Source organism: Suricata suricatta, chromosome 14, assembly GCF_006229205.1.
Source record: "Suricata suricatta isolate VVHF042 chromosome 14, meerkat_22Aug2017_6uvM2_HiC, whole genome shotgun sequence".
In the NCBI taxonomy this organism is placed as follows: domain Eukaryota; kingdom Metazoa; phylum Chordata; class Mammalia; order Carnivora; family Herpestidae; genus Suricata; species Suricata suricatta.
In genome coordinates, this window is record NC_043713.1 from 81,864,135 (window position 1) to 81,886,006 (window position 21,872).

Here is a 21,872-nt window from a genome sequence, read left to right on the forward strand (position 1 = left end):
CCGGGGGGATGAGAACCGAGGCGGGAGGGTCAAGGCTTGAGGGCCAACTGGGAGGACGGGGGGCATATCCTAAGGGGGGAGGGCTGGCATCTTTTTCCGAGTCCCTTCCGGCTTCCAGAGCTTTAGGGTCTTTAGATCCTTAAGTTCCCAGAGGCTAACACACGGCGAGCCCCTGCTATGTGGTAGGTGTTCTCACTTACCTCAGCCAATTGACTCAAATAGTAAATTATATTCACCCGTGAATTGATGCTCTGAAAGAAGAGCATAGTTGCCTGCAAACTGGGGAGGAGATCCAGCCTGGCTTGCTTCCTCCGCTCCCCCTGGCTCATGTTACCTTCAGGAGGAAAATAGTTAACAGTCAGTGGGTATTTAGTGCCTTACAAAGAAGTGGTTCTACTCAATCTTTACAAGGTCTCTATGAGATAGATGCCATCAATGACCCCATTTTACAGAAGAGCAACCTAAGGCTCAGGGTGAGCAATGAAGCTGGTGTCACAGGGCTGGTAAATGGCAGAGAGCAGGATGCTCCCGAGCCTGGAAAGGTAAAGGAGTCTGAGGCGTTCCAGATGAGAGGGGCCCGTGGCGTGTACTTCTTCTGACAGTATGGTAGCTCTTCAAGGACAGGGACCTTACCTTGTTTATCCTGTATTCTCGGCCCCGAACACAATGCCGGGGACAAAGGGAACGTTTGCTGCAAGAACTAGAGATACTTGATAAGTTTGGCCAAAAGAGCCTCCACTGGGGGCCAGCCCGGTGAGGATTAAGAGAGACATATTTGCGCAGGGATTTCCAAGTCTAAAATGTCACAGTGCTGAGCTTCAGAAAAAGGCTCTGTTGGCAATGGTGATCCCTGCAGGAGGCTTTAAAGGTGACCAGGACCTTGACAATGGGCAGCCCCAGGGACAGGGCTCCAGCTGCCCTCGTGGGTTGGATTCAGACCAGAGTGACAATAGTGGGGGTGGGGGGGGTTCTGGCACACACTCCCCACTAGCTCCTTCCACAGGGACATCTCAAGGACATCTGCAAACTCCGGGGGATAAAGCATAGTACAGGAGATGGGGGGTGGCTGGTGGGAAGAATGCCATCTGGGCAGCTCAGACAAGAGGGGGAAGTGGACGACTAGTGCTTTAATTAACAGGGACCTAACGCCCGTCTGGAAATAGGTTTGAAAGAATAAAGGGTAGAAATTTATTCTCTTCTAGAGAGGACTAGCATCGTCCAGGAAGGGCCCTCGGGCCCCAGCAAGAGTCTCTCACTGATTAATAAATACCTCATTGCCTCATGGTCCACTACAGCTTTAGATGAGGCATTTTGGGCTTCTCTCCCTTCTATATCCCGTGCAGAAGGCTACTGAAGGGCAGAGAAAGAGCCACCAAGTTCCTGGGGCACGTCCAAGACTTCCCGGCCTGCATTCAGAGAACCTCAGCTCTTCTCCCCCTCTCCCAGCAGTCCGTGGTGTCTGTATGTGAGCTGCTTACTAACCAGGGGATATCAGGACACCGGGAGGGTAATTCAGAAACGCAGAGCGGAGCAAAGCTGATGTGTGCAGCCTGTGTGACAGACGGAGCCTGGCAGGACGGAGCCAGAGTCTGGGCCTCAAGCTGGAGCATCGGATTGGAGGGTTCTGGGACCTGAGGGTGGCCAAGAGAGCGGGGGGTTCACTACCAATATCGCCCATCCATAGAAGAGTTCCATCAGCCAGGACAAAGGACGGGGAATGGATCTGGAGGCCAGAGCAGGAATCCCAGTTGTGGGGGGCGGGGCAGGGCAGGGCACTGGACCACCGTTCCCCTCAGAGAAACAAATGGAGGGAGCTCTTTCAATGCTGTAGGAACTTCTTTACCGCCTTCCTTTTCCAGAGAGACTACTTTCCAAGAAAAGGCCCCAAATGCAATATGCAAATCCTAGGCATGCTCCCCCGTCTTTTCCAGTAAACTATTGCCCCCAGTCCCCATCTACAGGATTACTACTGACAGGGCTTCACCAGCCAGCTAACACCCTGAGGTCAAACCGTGGAAGCAGAGCTCCCTGGGCCCAGAGACGGTTCTTGATACTTAGAGCATGGAATGGCTTCCCGCTGCGGCTAAAGACAAGGGGCTTAGCCAGGCTTCAGTTGGGCCGCAGCGTTACAGGTCTTAGGTTTCAAGTTGGGATCAGTTGCGCTGAGGGAAATGGTTGGGGAAACTCTCTCTTGGCTTCTTTCCTCATGGAGGATGGCTAAAGGAAGAGAAAGCTTAAGCTGCTGAGCTGGTGTTGGTGCCTTAAAAATAATGACATAAACATAGCCCAGAAGTCGGCCTGTGGAGTCCCTGATGGGGACCAGAGGAGAAACACTGTCCTGACTTACCCTTCAACCCACACTCTGCCCTCATCTATCACCTCAGAAGCTAAACAACTTCCTCAGATGGCCCCGTGGAATATAAATCACGAGGGCCCTCGCTTCTAAGAAACCTGTCCACACAGCAGCCCTCAGAAATACTTGTCTATTGGGGCGCCTGGGTGGCTCAGTCGGTTAAGCATCGGACTTCTGCTCAGGTCATGATCTCATGGTCCGAGGGTTCAAGCCTTGCGTCAGGCTCTGTGCTGACAGCTCAGAGCCTGGAGCCCACTTTAGATTCTGTGTCTCCCTCTCTCTCTGTCCCTCCCCCTTAACCTCACTTGCTCTCTCTCTCTCAAAAATAAACAAACATTAAAAAAAAAAAACTTGTCAATTTCTTGTTCCTCTGGCTCAGAACCGGGAGCTAAGCAAGTCAGACTCGCAGATGAATACGGCAGGTCACCGCCAGTTTGCTGGAGCTACCTCACAGGTTCGAGGTGGAAAATGAGATGGATAATTCAGTTAGGGTGCTTAGCACAGTAGTACCTTGATGCATTCTATGTCATCATTCCGTTGGCTGAAGAGGAGAACAAACACCACTTAAAAAAGTTTTTTTTTAATGTTTATTTACTTTTGAGAGAGAGAGAGAGAGAGAGAGCAGGGGAGGGGCAGAGAGAATGGGAAACACAGAATCCAAGGCAGACTCCAGACTCCTAGCTGTCAGCATAGGGCCCACATGGGGCTTGGACCCACAAAACCTGAGATCATGACCTGAGCCAAAGTCGAATGCTTAACAAACAGAGCCACCCAGGTGCCCCAAACAAACACCACTTCTAATTCTAATCCAAACCAAGAAGGGCTGTGGGCTGGAGCTTAAAGATTTCACAAAACACCAAGCTTCTTTCTCCTGCTCGCTCTCATGCCAAATCTGTGCCAGACGGGTTTATGCCTGGCAACCTCTGTGGCCTCCAAGTTGTTTAAATTCTCACCGAGCAGCCCAACGGATACCTAGCTAGACCCGCTGGAGCGAAGACAAATTCAAACACTCGGGGGTAGCAGTGGAAGATGGCATAAGAAATCATCACAGAGAAAGTTTGTGTAAATTCTGAGTGTCTGAAGAGCTGCGGTTCACTCAGAGAGCCCCCTTTTCCAGAAAGGCAGGAGAAGTAGCTTACAAATGCTTCCTTTCGTACATATTTCCATGATGGCATCATAACATGGAACACATCTGGCTCCCAACCGAACAGGTAAAGACACGACAGCATTTCTGTTTGAAAGCCCTTGAGTTGCCAAAGCCTTTGTTTCTGCTCAGGTGTCCTAACCTCCCCTGCCTGGGAATCGGATCTGGGGTAATGGGTGACCCAGCAGGCTCAGAGATGACAGATTCCTGCATCGTGTAGCAACGCTGGGACAACCTGGGGCATCTGGCCTGGCAGGGAGGGAGGCAGGCAGGCTGGGAGAGGCAGCCCTAAGTACACCGACCTTTGTCCCTGTTTGCTCTTGGAGAGGACAGGCCCCTGCCAGTACTGGCCTCCTCTTCTCCGTGTGTGCCTAGGACTCCTGGCTCATCAAAATGTTCCCGGGAACTTGAGAAGGCCTGACCCTTGTGGGTGGCAAGCAGAGACCTCTTCAGGCGGTCGAAGGGCACTGGGAAACTTGCTCAAGACACGGCAGGTATGGGGCTCATAGGTGTGTGTGTGTGTGTGTGTGTGTGTGTGTGTTCCTGTCCCCAGGAGAAAGCTCTTCCCTCTTCTGGCTTTTTCCCAGCTAGCGAGTTTATAATTAATTAACCACCTGCCCCTCCAGAAAGCTCTGTCTACTCTGGGACAGTGCTTTCTTCAGACCACGAAGAGCCCCAAGGGAGCATATTGGAGGACAGGAGCCCCTAAATCTGAGCTCAGCAGGGCTGCCTTCCTCTTTAAGGGCTTGTCCTCTGAGGGGTGGGGGGGGCAATGCTCCTGTTTCTGCCTCCCTCACTGCCCGTTGAGTGGTCCACCCGAGGAACCTGTATGTCCTTCCTTCTGGCAAGGTTCTCCAGACCTCTGGCTCCCCAGGTTGGTCACAAGGAGGGTGACACACACGTGTCTGGTGGGCGAGGTGGGGGCACTCCCCAGCCCTTTTGTGGTAAATCCTTCTTTTTCTTTTCTTTCTTTCTTTGTTAATTTCCCCCTTCAAAGACACTGCTGGGGCTTGAGGCAGGTTGAGCCAGAAAAGCAACTTCTCTTGAGAAAAGTCTGAGGCTTTTCTCTTTAAAGTCGGAAGTTCGGCGCTGGTCCCCTTTCCCCTTCACCTTATGGAGGGCACTGTGCCTGCCTTCCCTTCCAGCTGGCCTGCGGGCAGAGCGAAGCATCCTTCTCTTTCACAAATAAACAAATCCAATCCATGTGCTAGAGGACTTAGGGTATATTAATAGCCAGATATTTGTTTTCCTATTCTGGTGCTTATCCCCTTCCACCAGTAGGAAAGATAAGGGAACACAGAATGTTCTCCACCAGCCACCCTTTCCCCCTCCCCCAGGGACTGGCAAGCGGGGGTGGGGGTGGGGGGTGGGGTGTGGTGAGTTCTTCTGTGTAAAGCCATTGCTGATGTACAAACTCTGAGAAAATAGACTTAAAAGTTTATATTCGGTCTCTCTTGGCCACTGTTGTTGCTCAGCTCAGAAACTCTGTATTGTTTAAACCCTCCAGGCAAATGGGTTGCAAGGCAACCTTCAAACAATAGAAAATACCCCAAACCGAAAATAAAGGCCTTAAGGGCTGGAAAACAAGGTCGTGCTCAGGTGAAGTGATTCCAAAATCAGGGGGAAGGAGGATGCTGTCGACCAGGGCGCCCTTAAGTGGCAGCAACCGCCTTGCCTGCTTTCAGCCTTCTTCATCCAGATTCTTATAATCAGACATATTGGGTCCCTCTTCTTGTTCTTCCCAGACTCTTAGTTCGTTCCATGGTCATCATTGGAGACCATGGTGGGAGGGGCCTCAACTGGCTTGTAATAGCCAGGTGCCTTGGTCCTGAGGAAAGTTCCTGAGGCTCTAATCAGCATACTTCCCTACTGGCTCCCACCCAGCCCTGAGGTCCAGAGAAACCCAGTAAAGGAGAGGGTGAGGCCCAACTTAATCACAGGGCCCTCAGCACAAGCAGGCAGGAGGGTAAGCTAGAGAGAAGTATTACCGAGGCTAGAAGGGCTCACCTGGAAGACAGAGAAGGGGCCACGAGCCGAGCCAACGAGCGTGGTGGCCTCAGAAGCCCGGCACTGAGTTGGATTCTCCCCCGGGGGGCCTCGAGAAGGAGCACAGCCTTGCTGACACCTTGGTTTCTGACCTCCAGAAATTTGTGTTGTTTTAGGTGTGTGCTAATTTGTTACAGCTACAATAGGAGGCTGAGATGGCATCCGAGGACCCAGGGATCTTTCATCAGGGCGAGAAGCTATGGTTGGTTCTTGGGCCCAGGGCTCTAGGGCTGCAGGCCGGTAACTGGAAGGCCACAGCGCCTCCCTCCACATGCACCTTACCACGGGTGACAGGACCACAGAGGGCATTGAAGCAGCCGGGCTGATTGAACGAACAATCAGACACACACAAATCACTAAAAAGGCTGTTTGTTCCTCTCCCTGCCTCCCCCACAAGTATCACCCTATAGAAAGCCCTGAGCATCTGGGACATTGTTTTCTACCACAACCTGTGGCCCCACCCCAACCAGTGTCAGTTGAAGAGAGATCAGACCAGAAAGGGAAACTGGAAGAAAGAAAAGTAAAGCATCTCTATCCCCTATTCCAGGTTGCTGGCTAGAAACTTACCAAAGAATCTCCTGGAGTTCTGTCTGGAAGGAAACACTTAAGATATCAAGGCTCTCCTCCTCCTCCTCCTCCCCCTCTCCTTCTCCCTCACTTCTTCTTCTTCTTCTTTCTTCTTCTTCCTCTTCTTCCTTTAAGTTTCTTTCCTTTGAGAGAAAGGAGAAAGGGGGTGGAGAGAGAGAGAAGGAGAGAGAGAGATTCCCAACCAGGCTCTGCACTGTCAGTGTGGAGCCCAATGCAGGCCTTGAACGCATGAACCGTGAGATCATGACCTGAGCTGAAACCAAGAGCCAGAAGCTCAACTGACTGAGCCACCCAGGTGCCCAAGGCTCTTCTTTTGTGAGCAGGTTTGTGTTTTTTTTTTTCCAGCCTTACTCTCTGATTAGATGTCTTCTGAGGGCTTGTATAAGAGAGCCCAGGAACCCCCCTGCCCATAACCAAAGAAGAGAAAAACACAGGGCTTCTCTCATTCCTTGAGTACTTAGAAGTATAGGCTCTCGAAGACCATGGTTTACTCTGTCTCAAAATATCTCTATGAGACAAGAACCATTAGTCCCATTTTATCACCTCGGACCCTGAATTACAGAGAAGGTAAGCAACATGGATGCAGTCACACAGCAACTCAGAGCAACTCACCCACACCAGAGCACAGCCCCCACCCCACCCCCATCCCTCGACCTGCCCTGCTCTCATATTCTATGCGGAGTCTCAGGCCCTGCCTAACCAGGTCCGGAGGGTGTAGCCTCTGGGTAGGTGGTCCCTGTGGAATTCAGAGATACAGAACCATTAAACCTGTCATCACTAGGGGACTAACTGACACCCTAGGGGCAAGATTTTCCAGGCCAGAGCTTTGAATTACTCAGTGTCTGGTGGTGGTGGTGGGGTCTGTGTGTGTGTGTGTGTGTGTGTGTGTGTGTGTGTGTGTTTGTGTGAATTTGGAAGGTAGTCATGGGTACAGAACAAACTGCCAGGTCAAGGTATTTGCACTTTACCTTGCATCTTGCATAAGTAAAGCCACAAAGAGCTTTCATTTTTCCTAGCGATGGTACCAATATTTCCTAGCTTATCTTTGGACAATCCCTCCTCTTCTCTCTCCCTCTACCATTTTTCTGAGAGAGCATGGAGTCTAACTTTAGGGGCAAAGTTAATAGATTCCCCAGACACACTGCAAGGGCACTAAGCTGGCTTACACCAAACAGTGTTGAGGCTTTGTGGCCAGAAGTGTGGAAACCCCACAGCTCAGCATGAAGGCCGAGGTATAAAGGTATAAAGAAAAGAGACTGGAGTGATTTGGTTTAAGCATTTTATAAGTGTAATAGGGGTGCATAGGTGGCTCAGTTGGTTGTTTGTGAGTTCGAGCCCCATATCGGGTTCACTGCTGTCAGCTGGTGAGTGGAGAGCTGGTTCGGATCCTCTTTCCCTCTCTCTCTCAGCCCCTCCTCTGTTTGCGCTCTCCCCAAAATAAATAAGTATTTTTTAAAAAAGTGTAATGGACACTGAATGAGGTTGTCCTGTAAAAGTGGATGTAGAAATTAAGCTGATCTTGTTAGATGCCCTCCCTAAGGGCCCAGACTGGGCAGAGCCACCACGTGGGCCCAGTGTCATGTCAGGTAGGAGGCAGAAAATGACAGTTGACAGAGACAAAGTCATACGATCCTCAGAATCTGAATGGAGGGTGCTCGCTGCAGCAGCAGTGCACAGATTAGACCTGGAGCAATACAGAGAAGATTAGCGTGGCTCCTACAAGAACAACATGCAAATTTGTGAAACATTCCACATCTGAAAAAGAAAATCTGAATGGAGGCAGGTGATAAACCACACCGTGGGGGGGGTCCAATGATGTCAAGACAAGTGAAAGAAAGGGCTGGTGAACACGGCGCTTGGCAAGACTGGTTAGTGCTTCTTAAAATCTGAGACATCAGTGGGCTCAGGTTTGGGTTTGGTTGACAATGTCTCAACCTTAGACTAGTCCTAAACTAAAAATAACCAATGCCCCCCAAGTCGCCTTCCCTCGGGCTAGAGATGCTCAGGCACAGGCATGGCAGGATGGAGGAATGCGCTTTACTGGTGAAGGAGAAATGGGAAGGGAAGACGGGGCCCCGGGGTGAAGGGTCAGATAGGAGAAGCCCCCAGAAACTCTTTATAAGGTTACCTTCCGAGAAGAAAACTACTGAGAATCTAAAAATACTAAGGTCTGCCACTTAAAGACAGACATACCATAAGAGGTCTGTAGCTGGGGTAACCATGAACTTCCAGTTGTGGGCTAGCTTCTACCCATCCTTCAGTCTCCTTGTACCTGGGGCCTCTCCACCATGGACAACCCAAGGAAACTGCCCTTGCTCAGTTACCCTCTACTTATAGACTCCATCCTGTCTAACAACAAACACAGGGATGGCCCGCAGGGTATTGACCAAAGGAGATCCCCTCCATGACACAAATGTGACAGTATTTATACAGCATTACACAGGCAAGGACAGGGACACAGAGTCCTGGTCAGTTTCCCAGCCACCACAGAACTGTACTTACATACTTGGAAGTAAAAACATCTTAAGAGTCTGCAGCTACTTTCCAGGCTTTGTGTAAGAGCTTATGAGTACCAACTGTCTCCCACCTTTTAGTAACACGAAAAGAAGTATCTTAGGGACTAGACAGAAACATTTCAAGCCCTGGGATCCAGTTTCTAGATCTGCAAAACATTTTTTTAAGAGTGGTAAAATATGCAGAACATAAAGTTCACCATTTTACCCATTTTTCAGTGTAAGTGCAGTGGCATTAAGTACGTTCGCAGTGTTGTGCACCCACTGCCACCCTCTGAGATCTGCAAAATGTTTAATCAGATTCTGTAAAGTGATGATCACAGCAAGGTATTGATTTCCTTGGGAAGGCCTTTCCTGGCCTTCCCTTGTGACATCTTTCTCTCTTAAGCTATGTATAGTAGCCCCCCAAAAGATACCAAAACTCCTCTTGAGCTGAGCTGAAACGCCATGGTGCACTAGTAGTAGTAAACCCTCCTGTATGCTCCAGTGACTCCCCGCTCCACTCTCTCCTCAGGCTCCACCATCCCTCCCACTTAGCAATGAATTCAGGGCCAATCCAAATCTGAACCAGCTTCATAAATGCCTGTTTCCAAAGAGCCCCTCCCCTAAACCTACTCATCCCTTCTGGCTTCCCTGGATGACTGCATAGTTAATTTATAAACAAAAAGGAAGAACTGAAAGGTTGAGCGGTAAAGGTTTTTCAGCCTTGGTATAGTCAGTTCCATAATGGAAAGGCATGACAGCATGGGGTAGTCTCTCTGATCTGGAGCACCTAGGAAGCTTCGAGGAAGTAACTTTGAGAAGTTGTGGGGGAACCCAAGAGAGCACAGAGGGATGGGGCAACAGATGGGAAGGGTGAGGGGACCTACGTGCTCTTGATTGTCACATCTTGATGATCTTTATCCCCAGCTCTGTTCTCTCCTTGAAACTCCAAACTCCTAAATGTACTTCACGCGGGACAGTTCCCCTTGTGTGTCCTGTAGGCACCTCCAACTTCATACAGACAGTGCAGAACTCTTCATTCAACCTACCTTACCTAGATCTCCTTCTCTCAACTCAGTACATGATAAAAAGCTGAAAGTCATCTTTTGGTTACGGCTGAAACAATCCTGAAAAGGAAAAACAAAGTTAGAAGATAGACCAACGGAATAGAATTGAAAATCTAGAAATAAACTGTCACAGTTTTTTTCAACGAGGGTACCTAAGACAATTTAATGGGAGGGTGGGGGAATGAATAATCTTTCCACAAATGGTGCTGGGACAAATGGGTACACACACACAGAATTATGAAGTTGGATCTCTTCCTTACAGCATATACAAAACTTAACCAAACATGAATCATAGACTTAAAGAGAAGAGCAAAAACTACTAAAAATTCTTAGAACAGGAGTAAATCTTTGTGCCTTTAAAAAAAAAAGTTTCTTTTTTTAGTAATCTCTATACCCAACATGGGGCTCAAACTGACAACCCTGAGATCAAGAGTCACATGTTCTACCAAGTAAGTCTGCCAGGCGCCCTAACCTTTGTACCTAAGAAGGCAAAATCTTCTTAGATACAACACCAAAAATACAAGTGTCAAAAGAAGAAATAGATAATTGGACTTCATTGAAATTAAAAACCTTCAGAAGGTACCATCAAGAAAGTGAGAAAGGCAGCCCACTGCAGAGGAGAAAATATTTGTAAGTCATATGTCTAACAAGGGACTTGTAGTCAGAACAGATGAATAAGTCTTACAACTCAACAATAACAAGACAATTAAAAAATGGACAAAGGATATGAAGAGATTTATCCAAAGAAGATATGCAAATGGCCAATAAACACATGGAAAATTAGCCACAAGCAAATGCAAACACCACCACAATGAGATACTACTTCACACTTATTAGGTTGGCTATGATGAAAAGGGTGGGCAATAACAACATTCTTTCCCCCAATACCCTTGGTGAGGATGTGGATACACTGGAGCCTCTCTGTTTTGCTGGTGTAAAACGATGCAGTTGATTTGAAAAAAGTTGTTCAGCTCCGCAAAAAGTTAAACATAGGGTTTCCATATGACTCAGCAATTCTACTCCAAGGTAGATGCCCCAGAGAGCTGAAAACATGTCTATACACAAACCTGTATATGCATGTTCACAGTGGCAGTATTCATAATAACCCAAAAGTGGAAATAACCCAAATGCCTATCAACTAGTGAATGGATAAACAACGTGTATTAAGTATATCCATACAATGGAATACTATTCAGTCATAAAAAGGAACGAAGCAGGAAGGAAATTCTGACACATGCTCCCACAGGAATGACAAGGTTCTTGAGGATATTGTGGTAAATGAAACAAACCAGTCACAAAAGGACTGTATGATCCCACTTATATAAGGTACCTGAATCAAATTCATAGAGACAAAGTAGAGTCATGCTTACCAGAGGCTGAGAAAAAGGGAGAACAGGAAACGGTTAATGGAAACAGTTCAGTTTTGCAAGATGAAGAGTTCTGGAAATTGGCTGCACAACAATGTGAATGTACTTAAAATACTGAAATGTACCCTTAAAAATGGTTAAGATGGTAAGTTTTACTTTTCCACAATCAAAAAAAAAGGTATAAGTGATAATATCCTATAACATGGATGACCATGAAAACATTATGCTAAGAAGCCATACATAGTGTATGGTTCCATTTACATGAAATTCAGAATAGATAAATCTATAGAGTACAGATTAGTTGTTGCCTAGCGCTGGGGGATCTGGGGGAAATGGGGAGTGATGGCTAATGGGCACAGGGTTTCCTAAGGGGGTGGTGAAATGTTCTCAAAGGGAAGTAGTGATGGTTGTGAACTCTGGGAATATACTAAAAACCATTGAATTTTTAAATGAGTGAAGTGTATGGTATATGAATCATAGCTCAACAAAGCTGTTAAAAAATTAAGGTAGGAGGGCGCCTGGGTGGCTCAGTCGGTTAAGCATCCAGCTTGGATTCAGGTCATGATCTCATGGTTGGTGGGTTCGAGCCCTGCATCGGGCTCTGTGTGGACAGCTAGTTTAGAGCCTGGAGCCTGCTTTGGATTCTGTACCTCCCTCTCTCTGACCCTCCCCTGCTCACGCTCTCTCTGTCTCTCAAAAATAAATTAAAAACATTAAAAAAAATTAAGGTAGGAGATTGATTGCCTGGGTGTCTCAGTTGGTTAGGTATCCGACTCATGATTTTGGCTCAGGTCATGATCTCACAGTTCTTGTGTTGAGAGCACAGAGCCTGCTTGGGAATTCTCTCTCTCCCTTTCTCTCTGCCCCTCCTCCACTTGCACCTGTTTCTCTCTCTCTTACAAAAATGAACATTAAAAATTTTTTTTAATGTTTACTTATTTTTGAGAGAGAGATAGTGTGAGTAGGGGAGGGACAGAGAGAAGAGGGAGATACAGAATCTGAAGCAGGCTCCAGGCTGTGAGCTGTCAGCAAAGAGCCCAATGCGGGGCTTGAACTCACAAACCGTGAGGTCATGACCTGAGCCGAAGTCGGATGCTTAACCGACTGAGCCACCCAGGCGCCCCTAAACAAACATTTTCTAAAAAAAACAAAAAGACAAACAAATTAAGGTAGGAATTAAGGAAGACAAAATGAATGAGCTCTGTTTGTTTTTAAAACATACTCCTGTTCAGTTCTGTGACCTAACAATGTCTCCCGTTGGTGATTGCATTCTCTTAACAAAGGGTTGCAATGACAGAACAGGGGAGGAGGGTTCTTCACAAACATGAACACAGCTAACTCGATCTGAAGAAGTTGGAAAGAATGTCTGCAGGCTTGAAGGAAAAAAATAACACAGCAACAGAGATATATTGGCAGATACTTCAAAAAAAAAGTACTAGGTCAAATGCATTTTTAGAACAACAACAAAAAAAACCCAAATACAAACCTTCTTGCAAAAGATCTTCAGGGTCTTGATTACTAATTTAGCATCAAACAGCTTTTCTCACACTGGGGAAGTCCTACAGGGTTTAATCACTTTCTAATTATTTGGAAGGTCAAATGGGCAATCGACTTCTCATTCTAAATTTGGTTATGCTCTGGAACATTAAAATAGACAGTATCTGCAAAGATGTTTAAGGGTAGAATAGACTGTGCCACAAAAATGATATTAAAAAGGACAGAGGTGGGTCTTTAAGGAAATCCTGACACATGCTACAGTGTGGGTGAACCTTGAGGACTTCATGATCAGTGAAATAAACAGCCACAAGAAGATAAATACTGCAGAATTCCACTTACACGAGGTCCTGGAGCAGTCAGACTCACAGCCAGAAGGTGGCATGGCAGTTGCCATGGGGAAGGGGAATGGAGAGCTGATTAATGGGTATAGTTGTTTATAATGTTTTCAGTTTTGTGACATGAAAACCTTCTGCAGGTCGACTGTACAGTATGAATATACCAATACTGTAACAATGGGAATACAGGTAACACTTACCGAGCATTCAGAGATGATTAATATGGTAAATTTTAGGGTATGTGTTTTTGTTGTTTTTTTTTTTTTAACCATAATTAAAAACAGTTTTTAAAAGACAGTGTTGAGTTTAAAAGCCTTGATAAAAATTTCATTTTCATTCTATTGAGGAATGACTGACAAGGAAAGAGTTTTCATATTTGATAAAGGGACTTGCTGGTTGTATTTATCTTCACTTTTTACTCCTGAGTAATAAAAACAGATCGTTTGGTTTAGTTTTGTGATTATTTTTACTTCCTGGTTCCTGCCTGATTATGCAATGCTTTTGGTTACAAAAAGAAAAAAAATTTTTATGTGCTAGTCTATTATTTTTATGGCATTTCATTAAGGTGGACTGGCTGAGAAATATTTCTATTACTATCAAGTTTTTGTAACACTTTAATTCTAAAAAATCCGAATTTTAGGGCCTGGGCCATTAGTTATCTTCCCTAAGGGCTATGAGCTGATGCTCTTTAATATTTCCAAGTTTATTCTTATTTTAACTGGTTTTACAACATACCAGTTTTCTCTTTCAACCAACTTAAAAAGTCATGGAATATATCTTGAGTAAATCACAAAATCTTTCATAGAGTTTTTTTATTTCTTTATACTACTCCAAAATGTAATCATTGCTTGGAACGGGTCTCTGACAATTTGATACAAGATAAACTAAAAAGGACAGGCGTTCATTTATAATCATGTACAACAGGTCAAATCTGAGAATAGCTACTATTCTAAACATATAGCATGTGCCTTCCTGAGTTATCATCTCTGCTTTTAAACAATAATCACTAGGTGCATTTCTAAGCATGTTAAAGGCACAGTAACATCCATTTTCTATAACTTTACCCCAAGCCTGATGGGACTTCTGGTACTAGATTTAATGATACCTCTAAAAAAATTTTTTTAATGTTTATTTACTTTTGACACATGGAGCATGAGCAGAAGGGCAGAGAGAGAAGGAGACACAGAATTTGAAGCAGCCTCCACGCTCTGAGCTGTCAGCACAGAGTCTGATGTGGGGCTCAAACCCACAAACTGAGAATGTGACCTGAGCTGAAGTCTGATGCTTAACCTACTGAGCCACCCAGGTGGCCCATAAGAAACCCTTGAATAATGAGAATGAGGCAGTGGTTAGGATGACAAAGTCTCCAGGCCATACTGGCAATTACTTCTATTTAGAAAGCTGCATTGTATTTACTTTATTCTCTGGTTAACCAGGAAAATGATACGCAGACAGTTGCTACAGTAGAGCCTCCTTGATTAGGGCCTGAATGGCATCTGGATTCAGCTCTGTAAGGAGGAGACACAGTCAGCTTGGAGCTGACTCTCAGCCTCACGCACCACCTTCATACATTTCCCTTCTTTTATCCTTTCAGTAATTCTTTGAAGTTGTCAGAGAGAGAAATTGAAGTCCAAAGCAATTAAGTGATTTATTCAAGGTCACATTCATTCACTTTTCATTCATTCATTCTTCACTGATCAAAGTTGCCTGCATCCTAACTCGGCATAGGAAATACAACTGTGAACAGAAACCAATCCTGCATTCCATGCTCTTCAAGTCCAAAGGACGGATGAGATAAGGAAACATGATTACCATACTGGACCTGTCTTTGAATGGCTTACCCTGTGTGCTAATCATTTTACTGTTCCCCAGGTGTCCACCACCCTTTCTGCATCCTGGCTCCTATCCTGCCTCACTAATATCTTCTGTTTTACATGTGTGAGTGAGAATAATGATTATATATATATATGGGGCACACACATAAACACATATTATAAAATGTGTGTTTGTCTTTTAGGGTACAGGATTCCTGTATCTTCCATGCCATTAAAGGATTATAGAGCTGCCTCCTTTACTAAGAGACCCGCTGGCTCCCAGGAAATCTCATCCAGTTTAAGCCCTGGTAGTGACAGTACAGTGTCAAGGAAAGAATGCTAATGATTTTTCCACTAGCTGATCCCAAAAGCTTGGCACAAGAGAGCTCAGTCCAATGAATATTTATATAGCACCTTGATTAAAAGAGCTCGAAGCAATAGTCTAAGTAGCTGAATTATAACCTCATTTTGTAAACTGCATTTTTTTTTAAATAGTAGTAACGCAGGGCTTGAACTCATGACCCTGACATCAACACCCGAGCTGAGATCAAGGGTCAGAAGCCTAACAGACTGAGCCACTCAGATGCCCCATTAACTGCAAATTTTAAATATAAAACAACCTCCTTTACCAACCCTCATTATCTGCTAAAAATAATCGAAAGATAAATTTCATAGAAAGGAGGCCAGAAGTAAAATTGTAAATGGTGATAATCTCCGGGTCATGGGATTACACGTGACTTTAATTATCTTCTGTAGTTTTCAAAATTTTTACAACTTACATTGTAGATTTTTCAGTTAGAAAAAATACCACATGATCAATTAAAAACAGGCCATGAAAAGTCAACCTCACTCATAATTCTAAAAATACAAATTAATTCTTTCGACTTACCATACTGACAAAGATGTTATAAAGCTAGTATACCTAGCTGAGGCAACAGAACGGCAAACTGGGCTCTATCATACACAACTGATGGGATTACAAATTATCACCAGTTTTTTAGAGAGTAATCTGGCAATACCTATTGATCAAAATCTTAAACGCACTTACCTCTGAATACAATAATGCTACTTCTTTTTTTTTTTTTTCCTGACAGATAAACTTGCATCAGAGTGCAAGACACATGTAGAGGGATGTTCAATCAGGAGCGTGTTAATTAAATCATGCTACATGCATGTAGTGGAACACTGTTTTACGAATTAGATACTTGCAACTGTTTTTTTTTTTTTTTTTTTCCACGCCTGCAAAAGCAAAGGGCTTTATTACGGGCTTAGGCTCGTGGGGCCTAAACTCGGGCTCATAGACTTTACCGGCGTGGTGGCTCCATGCTGAGAGCCTCTTGCAACTGTTAAGAGTAACTCAGGACAGACATATGACTTTACTTACTTTTTGGTGCAAAAAAGCAAGTTGCGGGGGTGCCTGGGTGGCTCAGTTGGTTGAACGGCTGACTTCAGCTCAGGTCATGATCCTGTGGTTCGTGAGTTTAGGCCCCGCATTGGGCTCTGTGCAGACAGCTCAGAGCCTGAAGACTGCTTAGGATTCTGTGTTTTCCTCTTTCTCTCCCCGCTCTCTCACTCATGCTGTCTCTCTGTCTCTCTCTCAAAAATGATTAAACATTAAAAAAAAAAATACCAAGTTGCACAACAGTGACTATAACCCTCTTCATGTATAGTTTTAAAAGGCTGTAAATACATATATGCATTTGTGTGTACAATGTAAACATCAGCAAGAATATTCCAAAAGTTTTGGAAATACCTCAGAGAAGGGAGAAGACTGAAGTAGGTGAGGGCTTTTTGTTTTTTGAAACTCATATTGCTTATCATTTGACTTCTGTTACATTGAGCTATATTTTCATTTTTAACAGTTTTATTGGGGTATAATTCACATACCACAAAAATTAACCAATTTAAAGTGGTTTTTTGTGTAGTCACACAATGTTTCTTAATATGTCCAGAGAGCTGTACAATCATCCATGTACATAGATGTACACATCCGAAACTCCTATGATGTCATATAGAAAATTTACCTCAATAAAAAAATCTTGTTGGGAAGATGCTCCAAAAGTGAACTTATTAGTGGAAAGACAATGTGTGAGATACAGTCAGAGAAACTTTCACATATTTATTTTGAGAGAGACAGAAACAGTGCAAGTGGGGGAAGGCAAGAGAGAGAGAGGAAGACAGAATCCCAAGAAGGCTCCTTGGGATGGGGCTCAAACTCACAAAACTGTGAGATCATGACCTGAGCTGAAATAAAAAGTTGGATGCTTAAATGACTAAGTTACCAAGGAGTCCCACAATCTGAGAAAGTTTAAATAGTAATGGGAAGGATACGCATAAACAAGGAGAAAAAAATATGAGAACCAAAAGAGTTGGAGAGGGTTAGGGACAGAAAAAAAGTTAGAGGTTAAAATGAGTTTGAACTAGAAACATATTAGGACTGCCTTCATTAAATAAACACATCTGGATTTTGTAAGAAAAAGATCAAGGTAAGATATTTGGGCATGATAAGAAAAAGAAAATAAACTTAATTTGATGGTACTGCAAATATTTGGGTAAACCAGATTCTATATAAATCTGCAGACAGTTGGATATAAATTCCATCTATGGAAGATGCAGATAAAAAGCATCTAGAGAAATACATTCACTTTGTAGTTGCTAGAAATCTCTCCTGTGTCAGGAAGGCTGACAGCGAGATGCTAACTCCCAAGCAATGATCCTGAACATCAATAATGCTCTGAGTGGATTAAGAGCATCTGAGCTATAAGGGGAGCTGGACAGAGAGAAAAGGGCTCCCGAGACACAGCGACAGACTTAATAAGCACAAACCAGGCAGGAATATTCTTTTTAACTGAAGGTTTTGTATGTTTTTAGACAAAGGGTGAGAAAACATACATTTGAAAGATATTTTATGAGCACATTCAGCAAAACTCACATTTAATCTCTGTAATATTAAAAATAAAATTACCTTTTCTCTGAGCCTTCTCCATCACTAAAATCTTCTTTGAGTACTACAGGTCTTGGGAATATTTTGTAGGGATCATCTTATTTTCCTTTGTCATATCTTTAAAAAGCACAGTTCAAAAGTTTTGTGCAGTTGGATTGAGTTTCTGGTAGCAGGAGCAAACTTTATTGCTTATCCTATAAAATCTATTAGTTTGGGTACTATTAACTCTTATTAATTAGGGCAGTGCAGTGACTGTAGCAATTACTTTAGTTCAACATCAATAAAATAATGGAAATGTACATAGGATAGCCTCGCCCATGGAAAATCTGTTTTTATTAAGGAGTAAATGTCAGATTAAAGATAAAAGTCACCAGTTTTTGAATTAGGAAACTGCAAAGCAAGGCTGGGACAATAATTTATAACAATTAAAAATTTAAGATCAGTCTGTAATCTGATGGATGGGTCATCTTTAAGAATATCTTAAGTAATAAGTTTAAAAAATCTGTTGACTGTTCAAAACCACTCACCCTGTGGCTAATGGTTGATGTAACTAATTACATACCAAATCAAGCAACAAGGAATTCTGGAGAACAAATTATCCTTTGAAGTATTATAAATGGTTTTTCTATGTCTTCGTGTGTGTGTGTGTGCACGTGTGTGTGCACGTGTGTGTGCACGTTAGCACATTTTACTGGGCATTCATGTACTGCGTATGCTGGAGACTGTTGCTAACAACAAAATCACCTCGACAAATGCTCTGATTGACTATAACATCTTAGGAAACCATATGAAAATAGAAGATGTTATTGTCTCTGGTAATATGTGTAGGACAACGATCAGACTATAATTCTTAGTTATTCATTTGCTTAAAAGTAAGATTGCTTTATCAAACAGGTTACCTAAGTCTTGTCCTCTGACTGTGACAACAAATTAAAAATGGAACTGCTTGAACCTCCAAAATATGCATAATGGTAACTGAAAGAACGTCGCTTTAATGACAGTTAAAACCATCCATCTCCCAGGGCTAAATGTAGATACAGCTGGAAGCTAGCCTTGGCTTTCGGGCTTGAGGTTAGACTAGCAGGACTTGTACTGTCATCTGGACAGGTGGCAATAACCTTAGCCGGGGATGTCAGAGCCTCCCCTGTCTTGTTTTAGATCTTACATCAAGTTACAATGAACCCTGGCTTTGAAACAAATTTTGAATGCCAGAAAGCAAAGGTGAAGGGTTAACTGCTTGATATTGTTTTATTTCTTAGGTGCTAAAATATTTTAAAAATCAAGGACAGCTCAATTTAGATTACAAAAAGGTGCTCTGATGAAAAGCAAATGTGTTCCTAAATGTATTTTGAAATAGACAGTTAGAAAGCTAACACAGAGTTTGTGGTCTAAATATATCATTCTTTTAGAGGCAGAACATATTGCTGGGGGAAAAATCCTCTTTCATAGGGCTTATGGCATATAGTAACTAAAATGTTTTTTCCATCCTTTGAATTTTCAATGTTGGGAAATATTATTCAGTAGACCCAGAGAGAAGTCCTAAATTGGAAAAGCAGCTGCATCCAAGGTCATCTCTCTTGTTTCCAAATATATCTTGAAACAAATGCAAGAAGGGCACTTTGCTGAGTGTTATCTGGACATATATAGTTTCAATCAAATTCTTCAAGAAGTGTCAGAATAAAAGTTGAACATTTGTTTGACACTGCCAAGTCACTAGCAAGTGGGTCTCTTTGAGCATGGAGGCTCTCCTTGGTGACTTGGCAATTACAACAACAAAAAAATGAGTTCTTTTTCCTACTCTCAAGAAAAAGAAATCAAGTGCAGTTAAACACCAGCTCTGAAATTTTTCTCACATTTTTTAATATACAGAAAATCATATAAACTTATAAAAATGTCTCTCAACAGAAGTATAACTTTTAAATATACTGCATCTAAGCTCAATTCCTTGAAATTATCAAATCTGTTTCACACATCTGAAAATGTTACATGGAACAAAAAAGTGAAGATAGAGATGACATAGAGTTGTAACCTGAATTAAAGAATAAAATGCTGATTCTTTGAGTTAGTATAAAAAATATCTCCCTAAATGCAAAGCAATAAATAACTGGCTCATTACCTCTTCTTTGTTATAAAAAAAAAAAGGCCCATGAGAACAGTTTCCCATGGTAGTGACTGTCACTTTCTATAATGTAGTGAGCGTCTCATTTCATCAAGTGTCCAAGGGAAGCAGGGACACTAACAACCCCCAACGATGGACAGGATTCGCAACTGCACCACCTCAGAACCTTCAGCAATTTGGTTTCCAACTGCTTCTCCACCTCCAACTTGTTCCAGATTCCCACAGGCCTCCTCTGGCGAGTACTTCAGGGCATTCCTTTCTCAGGGCTCCCTCTTCACTGCAAGCTCTTGCTTCCTCCCAGAGCCACATTCTGCCCTTGTGGTCAGAAGAGTTAACTTGTATCTGCATCTCCCTCTCCGGCCTGCCCAAATTGTTCCAGCCAAAGTGTTTTTTCCTTTGAATGTCCTAGGTCTGTTAACTCTTGATCGCCTTCCAAAAAGCTGAATCAAACTTTTAGAGACCCTAAACCCTGAGGAGAGTGTAAGGAAGCCTAATAGCTCTGAATTTTCTAATGAAAACTTCTTTGATCTCTGAAATATCAAACACTTTCACAAAGTTCAGAGTATATCAGTTTGCCCACTGGATAATCCAGTGCTGTAAACTCCTTCAACTGTTGGTTACGTTTTTCATCTTGGTAACCAGGCTTCAAGTTCCCTGGAAGGGAGAGGCCATTCCTCTTCCAGCTTGATATGCTTGATACAAAGCTGGATGCAGCAAAGGGCCAATGAGCATGCGCTGGGCTCATCCCCGCTGCCCTCTCATGTTCTCCCGTTCACCTGTCCAAATCCTTATCTTCCCAGGCCCTGATCATTCCTCCCTCTTTGTCCGGACCTCCTTGACTCATATTTGACTCCTCTAGCTCTCCATTTTGATTAAACTTTAATAGCACCCCAGAATGCAGCACTTGGTTATTAGGTTTTGATATGTTTGCTGCTGTTTAATGTATTGTTAGTCACATTAATGACAGGGCTGTGTCTGACATATTTACTGTACCTTTTCATAGAGTTTAGCTCAGTGCCCAGCACATCAAATTACAGACCACCAGGGCTTCGCACATGATAGGAGCTCCTTCCTCTCCCTAGTGGGTCCCTTTCTGAGCCCTACTAGACTTCCAGTCATTTCCTGAGCATGTCATATTCTTAAATGTCTTTACGTCTTCCTCCTTTCCCATAGCTATCAAAATCTTAACTCTTCCTTACAAGCCCAGCTCAAGTCCTACCTTAGTCCCCCATGTCAGAAGGGATCACTTCTTCCTCTGAGCTCCTGTTCTTTTTATTCATAAAATAATTTTTTAATTTTTGCTACAAAATATTAGAGTCTTCTAGACTGTGAGCTCTTTGAAAGCCAAAACCAGATCATGTTCATTTTATATTTTAGCACTTAGCACAATGTCAGGCACACAGAAGACAATACATATTCATATATAAATGAATGAAATGAATGAATGAATGCACAATTTCATTCTCCAATTAATCAAGTAATATCTTGCTAATTTCTTTGGTTTAGCTTTGGCATTTTCATAAAGGAATGCAAGAAATGTCTATAAGGCTATTCAATGGATTTTGGATTTGACCAAATTAAATAAATTTTGTGGTTTTGCTTAATATTGTATTGTATTTCAATTCTTAAGTTTCATTGCAGCATTGTTCATAAAATAGGAAACTGGAGTCTATATGGCTAGCAACAAGAGTTATATATAATTTTAACACTTTTACAGAGAAAGATTTAAATTATAACCTACACAGTTTCCATTTGTTCTATATCTAAAACTATTACTTGTTTCTTTTTGCATTTACTTGACATTCGTTTTTAGCATAATTCCCACATCTGGTTGGTAGAGTTTATTTTTATACATTACTAAAGTTTTTTTCCTTAAGCATATGGTAAGTGAACACATTTAAAATTTTTTTTTTTAATGTTTTATTTATTTTTGATACAGAGAGAGACAGAGCATGAGAGAAGGAGGGTCAGAGACAGAGAGGGAGACACAGAACCAGAAGCAGGCTCCAGGCTCTGAGCTAGCTGTCAGCACAGAGCCCGACGCGGGGCTCGAACCCATGAATGTGAGATCTGACCTGAGCCGAAGTCGGAGGCTTAACCGAC

The 21,872-nt window shown here is 43.3% G+C and overlaps 1 non-coding gene across 1 annotated transcript; it reads left to right on the forward strand.

Annotated features, from left to right (window-relative positions):
* The first annotated feature begins 7,787 nt into the window (after window positions 1-7,787).
* LOC115278565 lies at window positions 7,788-7,890 on the forward strand. Its single transcript, XR_003902969.1, has one exon. It is a non-coding gene; the product is annotated as a U6 spliceosomal RNA (small nuclear RNA).
* Window positions 7,891-21,872: the final 13,982 nt, after the last annotated feature.